This window comes from Tachypleus tridentatus, chromosome 3 (genome assembly GCF_004210375.1).
Source record: "Tachypleus tridentatus isolate NWPU-2018 chromosome 3, ASM421037v1, whole genome shotgun sequence".
Classification (NCBI taxonomy): domain Eukaryota; kingdom Metazoa; phylum Arthropoda; class Merostomata; order Xiphosura; family Limulidae; genus Tachypleus; species Tachypleus tridentatus.
The window spans coordinates 1,878,257-1,886,489 of record NC_134827.1 but is presented as its reverse complement, the minus strand read 5'-3'; the positions used below and the strand labels follow the sequence as shown (position 1 = coordinate 1,886,489).

Genomic DNA, 8,233 nt, shown 5'->3' with positions numbered 1-8,233 from the left:
TATTAAGATGAGCTAAAAGAAACTAGAACTGTTTTTTTTTTTCGTTTGGAGCATAGTTTTTTATTTTTGTTGCTCTGAAACAAACTATATCGGGGCTGTTTTATTCGATGGGCAAAGGGGCAGTTGTCCAGAGCCCATCACGTGTTGCGAATATAATAATAAATTGAAACATATGAACAGTTTAATAAAATAATAATAAATCAACTGTTTTTGAGAAAAAAATCTTTATTTTACTACTTTTTTATCTCTCATTAAATTTTGTTTAGCAAATTATAAGGTATTTTCTTAAAAATAAGGGGGACACTAGATTATACCTTACCATTATAGTAACTTTTTCCCAGATACCCATCGTGGTTAAAGATAATCCGTTGTGTGTCTTTGTGACCAACTAAAATCAAAACGTTTCCTCCGGCTTATAAAACCTGAATGTTCGTGGTGTTTTTCTGTGATGCTTGATATTTTGCTCTTGGAAAGTAAGTTAAATTCATGTTTTTGTGCTATTTAATGATATGTTGGTATACTTATTTAAATCGTTTTCAAGATTTTGTCGTGAATTTTGAAAAATTATTTAATATATATGCGTTTTAAGTTAAGACTCAAGAGACTCAACTCAATAAACGTTGAAGAAAAATTTTCAATTCTGGAGTTTATTTAAGAAGAAAAATTGTTTTTTTAATTGGTGATTACTCTTTCTGTTGATTGTTAAGTATGTGGTCTCTTCATAAATATTACTTCAAAATACCATCGTAGAAGATAAAATATAATTTTGAAAGTAAATTTAAATCATTTTAAACACCATTCAATACGACTCTTAACTGTGAGAATTAATTCTAGAGCTTGAGTTGTCGCCAGAGTAAAATTAGTATACAACTTATTCCGCAACTTAAGTACTGTACTTAAAATAAGTAAATGACAATTTTGTGTTTCAGGTGTACGAAAAGTGGGTAACGTTGTGCCACATGGTCACGTAATTCGATAGCAATAAAAATTAAATACAATCCCTATTACTTTATATATTTCTATGTACTTTTGCCTTTGCTTTAAATTTAAAACGTTAAATCTTTGACCTGTGCTTCTCAAAGCAATTATTGCTAGGTTTTTATCTCTTTATTTTCTTGAGTAAAGCGCAACCCAATATTTAGCGTACTGGACTAAAAAACTGTTTTTCTCGTGATTCGCATCGCACTGTCGCAAACAAACAAACAAAAGTAAAATCTTTCACTTAGGCTGTATTATATGAATGAAGTATGACATTTTTAATTTTGAGCCAGCAGACTAGAGCAGGCGTCCTCATAGTGGTCGATATCGATTCCCAGGGCTCGATGAGACATTTCCGGAGGTCAAAAATCACTCGGGATCGGTTAGAAAATTGTGAATACAGAAGCATCGTTGAACGAAGTGTTAAATATTGTTGGTAGAGTTGACATAATATATTGTACAGAAGTAAGAGTTGTATAATTAAGGAACTAAAAATTACCAGCTGTAAATTTATTGTACAAAAATGCATGAGCCATTTACGAGTCTAGACAAGAGAGTCGTTTTCTCTCTGCCCACCCAACTGACGGTTGTAATTGATCCAGTCAGGAAGTATTGTAAGCGTGACGTATTCTTCAATATGTTTTAGGTTCATTCTGGCTTACATTCCTGATGATTACCAATGATAGTTTTTCTTGGTTATTTTAATTATTTATTGGAGTTTGCTGTATCCGGAAGTGGAGATGTGAGTTTGTTTAGTTTAAAAAGGACATTAGGTATCGTAATTAATAAAACAATACTTAAAAGATTCAAAAGTCAAAGTACTGTACTTAAAATAAGTAAATGAGAATTCGTGTTTCAGATGTACGAAAAGTGGGTAACATTGTGCCACATGGTCATGTAATTCGATAGCAATAAAAATTAAATACAATCCCTATTACTTTATATATTTCTATGGACTTTTGCCTTTGCTTTAAATTTAAAACGTTAAAACTTTGACCTGTGCTTCTTGTAGCATGTTGATAAAGTTGATTTATGTAACTTTAGCCACGACCTCATTAACCGTAATGGCAGCCGCAGATCCTAAAAAGAAGTGCCGACAATATTCACTAGATTACTTGAAACTTGGATTCATACCTTCGCTTACAAAGGAAACGAAGCCGATGTGCCTCCTATGCGAAAAGGTTTTTAGTAATGATGCTATGAAGCCTGTAAAGATGAAAGACCACTTTCAAAGGATTCATCCTGATAAGAAAGATAATGAACTTGATTTTTTTTTAGAACGTTGAAAGAAAAATTAAAAAATCGACCAAATTTAATGCCAATTATGAAAGCACCTGTTCAGATTGATAAAGAAGGAGGGTTAAGAACATCATATAATATTTCTTTCAATATAGCAAAGAAAGGAAAATTGCAGAGATCAATTAAAGAAGTGATTGAAACTGTTATGAAAAAAAAAAGACTGGTCCTATTTTAAAATACTTGCCTTTAAGTGCAAATACAGTTCAAAGACGTCTTGCTGAGATGGCTGAAGATGTGGAAAAACTTTGGCATCTGAGCTTATGCATTGTAAGTTTTCCAATCAACCTTTGGTAGTTCAAACATTCTCATGACTTATGTGAGGTATTTTAGTCAAATTCAAAAACAAATTATTGACGAGTTTTTGTTCGCAAGGTATCTTAAAGGTGACGCAAAAGGGATGACGATTTTTCAATGCTTAGAGGAATATTTGAACAAACACAGTATTACACTCAGCACTATAATTGCGGTTGCCACGGATGACGCACCTTCAATGGTTGGCTGTTACAGAGGATTTGCTACCTTGCTTAAGGAAAAGATTCCTTGTGGCAAAAAATCTCAGTGACGAATTGCATGATACTCTAAATAGGTGCAACAGATCGATAAATAAAATTAAAGCACATCCACTTAATTTGCGACTCTATGTGAAGCTAAGCTATGTGAAAAAAAATGATGAACCAATTACTGTTGCATACTGAAGTGAGGTGGCTTTAAAGAGGTGTTTGCTTGCAAAGGCATGTCGAGTTGTATGACTTAACTGTGAAGTTTCTTACAGATGTGAATTCCCTTTTGTGTGATGAGTTGAAAAATAATAAAGATCATATTTTCTATTTGGGCAGACTGTATTCAAAATTTAATGATGTACAGACCTGTCTGCAAGGTAAATATGTAACAATTATTCAAAGCTGAACAATTATCTTAGGCTTCCAAGTCGAAATAGGCCTTTTGAAATCATCATTGCTACGAAGAGATATTCAGTACTTTTCAAACTTATGGTAACTGGAAGATGAAGACCAAATTATTTCTGACAATGACTTGGATATATACATAAATCACCTTGAAAAATTGAGTCAAGACTTTAAAGTGTGCTTTGAGGACTTGGAGAAAATGCACGTACCTGATTGGATTGTTATGCCCTTTGATTCGGAAATAGAAAAGGTAATTATTGAATCTAATATACATGAGGATGAACTCGTTGAACTTTCCGTTGATCTCGAAGCTAAATCACTGTTCAAAAATACGACTCTCGGCAACTTTTGGAGTAATGTAAATATTGCCAATAAGTATCCAAAACTTTTTTGCAGCAGTGAACCCATTTTTACTTGCATTCCCAAGTTCCTGTATGGTCGAAGCTGGTTTTAGCGATGTAAATTCTGTCCTAACAAAGCAGAGGAACAAACTGAACATAGAAGAGCGTGGTGAGTTAGGACTAAAACTCGCCAATTTACAACCAAATATTAGAGCTTTTCTCAAAGATCTTCAACCACATTTCTCCTATTAAAAATGTCAGACGATCAATAAAAAGGTAAAGTTGGTTTTTCATAATATATTATTATTTATATGTTTTTATTACTTAAAAGAATGGAAGGGTCGTAAATGGTCAAGGATTCCATGAAAGGATCGACAGTCAAAAACGTTTGTGGACCCCTGGACTAGAGGGAAAGCAGCTAGTCAAAAACACCCTCCACTAACTATTAGCATATTTTTGTCTGACCCAATAATCGTATTTGATCCTAACCTGTATGCAGTACACTCACAATCACAGAATGCAAAGCGTGTGCACTTTTGCGGCAACAGGCTGCGAAACATGAATCCAGAAATAGTCAGGGCGCGTTTATTGATAAAAAACTTTATAATTGGAGAGTAGGAACAATGTTGGGGCAACGTTTCTTTCCCACAGCCCTTGTGCCTTTCGAATTACTTAAAAAATTAATTATGTTTGTGTCGGTCAGTCTGTAAGAGTACGTTGTGGCAACAGATCCTGTGGCAGCTGTTGCCCTCTAATGTTAAACATCTTTCTACTCCACTGTTTAATATATAATGCACAAATTGAAACTGGTACTGTAAAATTATAAATTTAAATACTTGAAGTAATAATGCACAACATTTGCAATTTTGGTTTGTGACTTGTTAGCGTAAGAGTGTGTGTGTGTTGATCTTGTAAATGTTTTTTTTTCTTTGTTTTTGCATTTATGTGGTTTTAAATTCGTATGAAAAACAACCGCTACATTTAAGCATGGTTTTGCTACAAATATTGGACCGTTTGCGCGTGTGTGTCACACACATATGTATTTCTTCACAATTTACTATCGACTAAATTTTATAAATTCCGAGGAATCGTAGTAAATACGATTTTTCTGAACAAATTGCTGTGCCTTTATTTTAATCCGTAGACTTGAGATTTTAGTTATTTTAAGCCAACAGGCTCTCTTAATTTCGTTGTATTACCAATATATCGGATGTTTTAATCGTATTCAAATTACTTTTTTTTTACTGTTCCTTGTGTCTAGCCTCTCTTTTTCTAGCATGAGGTCGACTGAATCTATTATACTATGAATTTGAAAATCATTATAATCCTCACTTTTTAAAGTTAAGTTGGTTATTTGTGATATTAGTGGCAAAATATAACTTAAATATTATTGTCAGCTAAATGATTTAATGTTGTAATGTGGTGGCTAGAGGGAGCTGCTTAAGTTATGACGTTAGGGTAGGCGTAGAAAGCTCTGAGGTTTTACTGTTAAACGTTCTTATGCATTCGAAATAATTTTCTAAATAAGGAAGAGTCGTTTCAATAATAGAGTTACAAGATAGTCAATAAAGCTTTTGAGGATAGAGAATAGAATCAGTTGGTGTGCTTTCGTGAAGTATTTGGATCTGTGTTTGCTATTGCGCTGATTGAGATGCATTGTCCAAGTAAGTTGATTTTACATTAGTAGTAGTATTGTTAAAGAGGCTTGAACTTCATTTGTAACGTAGACTTGCAACAAGTTACGATAGTGTACAAGTGTTTAAGGTTGTAGAAACGTTAAAAGAGGAAATAATAATTTAAAAATGCCAAGGAAGAAAAACGATAAAATAATATAAATGCGAAGCTTTGTACTTAGTAGCCCAATTTGTTGAGTAAATGTCGTTATGGAACGCTTGTAAGTTAAAATTGAGTATTCGATAAAGCACGATATTGAAACAATAAAAAAAAAAAAGACGTAGAAAGCTATATTTCTCAAAAATACTTGGAATTATGGATAATAACAGAAAGCCATTATTCAGAATTATTGGGCTGATATTTTGTAGTTTATTTTCTACAAATGGTGGAAGTAATACGTTGTAATCCACATGAATTTTTATGTTTTTGCTTTCCTTATGTAAGACACTGACGTCGCTTTACAAAAATAGTCTGTTCTTATGTGTTGTTTTAAAATGTTATATATAATCGGTCTCATGTTAATGTTCTTCAATTTTATATCTTCCCTTTAATATACTACTTTCATAACCTATTACAAAAGTCTAATGTTTAATTTTTATTTTAATGAACTTTATACAAATAATAATCAAATTGTATGATTCTACATCTTAAATGAACGTAATATCAATAACAATATAAATTTACTGAGGGAAAAATGGCTATTTTTATCAAAGTAACAACACCTTTTTATGGTGTTGTTTTTAAACAAGTTTTCTTTATAGTAATAATTCGTACATTGATTAAATTGTCATGACATTTGAATATGTCGGTTTATGCAAAATAATTTTTCTGATTGGAATTTCTACATTTATATAATGTCGCAGTGTCAGTATATTTTCAGTTTGAAGAATCTGTTTTCCGGAATTTCTTTTGTAATGCAATAAAGTTATTTGGAGTAAATCGAGCATTTTGTTTTGGATTTTCTCCCAACTTTACTTTCCTCGTGCCAGTCTCTCCTCGTGTTGAATTTCTTTAAAATGATTTTGATTTGGATATGATACTTTGTTTGGTAATAAATTCCATAATTATCAAAATGCCCCATTGGCTAAAGCGCATTACTCTAATTCTGAGGATCGCGGGTTCGAATTCCCATCCTATCAAACATGCTCGCCATTTCAGCTGTGGGGGCGCTATGAAGTGCCGATCAATCTCATTATGTTTATAAAAGGGTAGTCTAAGAGTTGTCGGTAGTTGGTGATAACTAGCTGCTTTCGTTTTAGTCTTTCACTGCTAAATGAGATAACACTATGTAACACAAATTTTGTTCCTGGATAGTATGTGTTATTTTTTAATTGCTTATGCTGTAAAAGTACAGAAAATGATCATTATTCCCTTCAAACTCTTCTTTTTGTAACCTATATAATGAAATTAGAAATTAACCTATTTTCTATGTAAAAATGGGCAAATTTGCACATCTTTATTTATTTACCTAAAGTCTGAGTAAAACAACAAATTAATCAAAATTTACATGTATTTATACTGAAGTTGTACAAAAATGTTCAGAAGTGAGTAATTTTTCGAGATTTGTGACTGTAATGTAAATCACTTTTACGTATCAGCCCCCAAATATAGTCTCCCATCATGTTTTCTTTATACGCTCCCAGGTCACAAAAGCAAAGTTTGAAGAGAAAAATAGTTTTTTTTTTTTCCATTTATTTTAGGCATAAGCAATTTGGAAATAATATAATATGTTTAATATATTATAATAATAATAATATGTTTCTGCCCAGGAACAAGAAAAAGTAAAAATTTTGTCACATAGTGTAATATTTTTATACTCGTCTTAGGAATATTACGATATAGAAACTTGTGGTTTATAATCTCGTTCTTAGGGCATTGGAATCGACAATCAGGGTCAAGAATGAGAGGGCGTCAGTAACGGTCATATCCTCCATTCATTGATAAATCGTGGATGAGTATGACTAGATGTCTTATCTAGTCTCTGGTTTATCACTTAAATTAGGGACGGTTGGCACAAATAGTTGTCGAGTAGCTTTGCGCAAAATTCAACAAATAAACAGAAGCGCCTGATTTTACTATGTAGGATATAATTTTATAAACGAAGTATTACCTGTTCAGTCTTGATTTTTATATTTTATTGAGTTACTGAGTTAAAAAAAAAGTTGTGCTAGGTCGAAATATATATTAAGAATAAAACGCAAAAAACGACCTTTTTTTTTTTTTTGGCACGACGAAAAATGAAATCTTTATTAGTTACAGCTGATTAGTTTCGGTAACGCAGCTATTAACAGTTGGAGCTGAATGTTTGCTGATCTAATACTGTAGATACTAGCCCTGATGATGATGGTAACTGTGTACTGAAACTAGTCGACTGTAACTAATGATAAAGATTTTGTCTTTCACTATGCCAAGAAACGTAGGGTCTTTTGTGTATCTATTTTATACCATTAATATTTTTTATATTAATACGCTGTGTCTGAAAATAAATTAGGCTAAATTTATGCTTCATTAACAAGTATTAATTGTGAGAGCAATTAAGCTGGCCATATATTCAGATCACAAAATTGGAACACACTCAAATATTGATTTTTAAAACTAGGACCCCGATTGTTTATGAAAGAAAATTTATATATGATAGATTCGGTAAATAATAAATACCATTAAGTGATATATTTAATTTTGCTACTACTACAGACACCTTTCTGACATTTTTCAAGCAACTTCGTGCTGTCTGGGATTTGTAAAATTCTGAACAACTGTAATTCACGTATACCTTTAATCTACTTTAAGTAAATGCCTCACGACACGAAAATCAAAAGCCACTGGCTGTAAATAGCACTTTCCGTCATCATTTACTTATGCGTGGTTCTTTAGATTGATAATGTGCTCGGTAATGTGAGGTATAGTGATACAACTTTAATTTAGATGAAGCAGTAAAGGCTATGCTGAGCCATTCCAATTTGTGACAACATCCCTATTCTGTTTATAAACAAACAAACCGTATTTCTGAATTTCTGGATATTAGAAGCACTGGAT

At 32.3% G+C, this 8,233-nt stretch overlaps 1 long non-coding RNA gene across 1 annotated transcript in view; it reads left to right on the top strand.

Moving 5' to 3' along the window:
* Positions 1-483: 483 nt before the first annotated feature.
* The window catches only part of LOC143246206 (uncharacterized), a 19,853-nt gene continuing 12,103 nt past the window's right edge, over positions 484-8,233 (top strand). The window contains exon 1 of the long non-coding RNA XR_013025852.1: positions 484-5,187. This is a non-coding gene — a long non-coding RNA (uncharacterized LOC143246206). The remainder of the gene's footprint in view (positions 5,188-8,233) is intronic.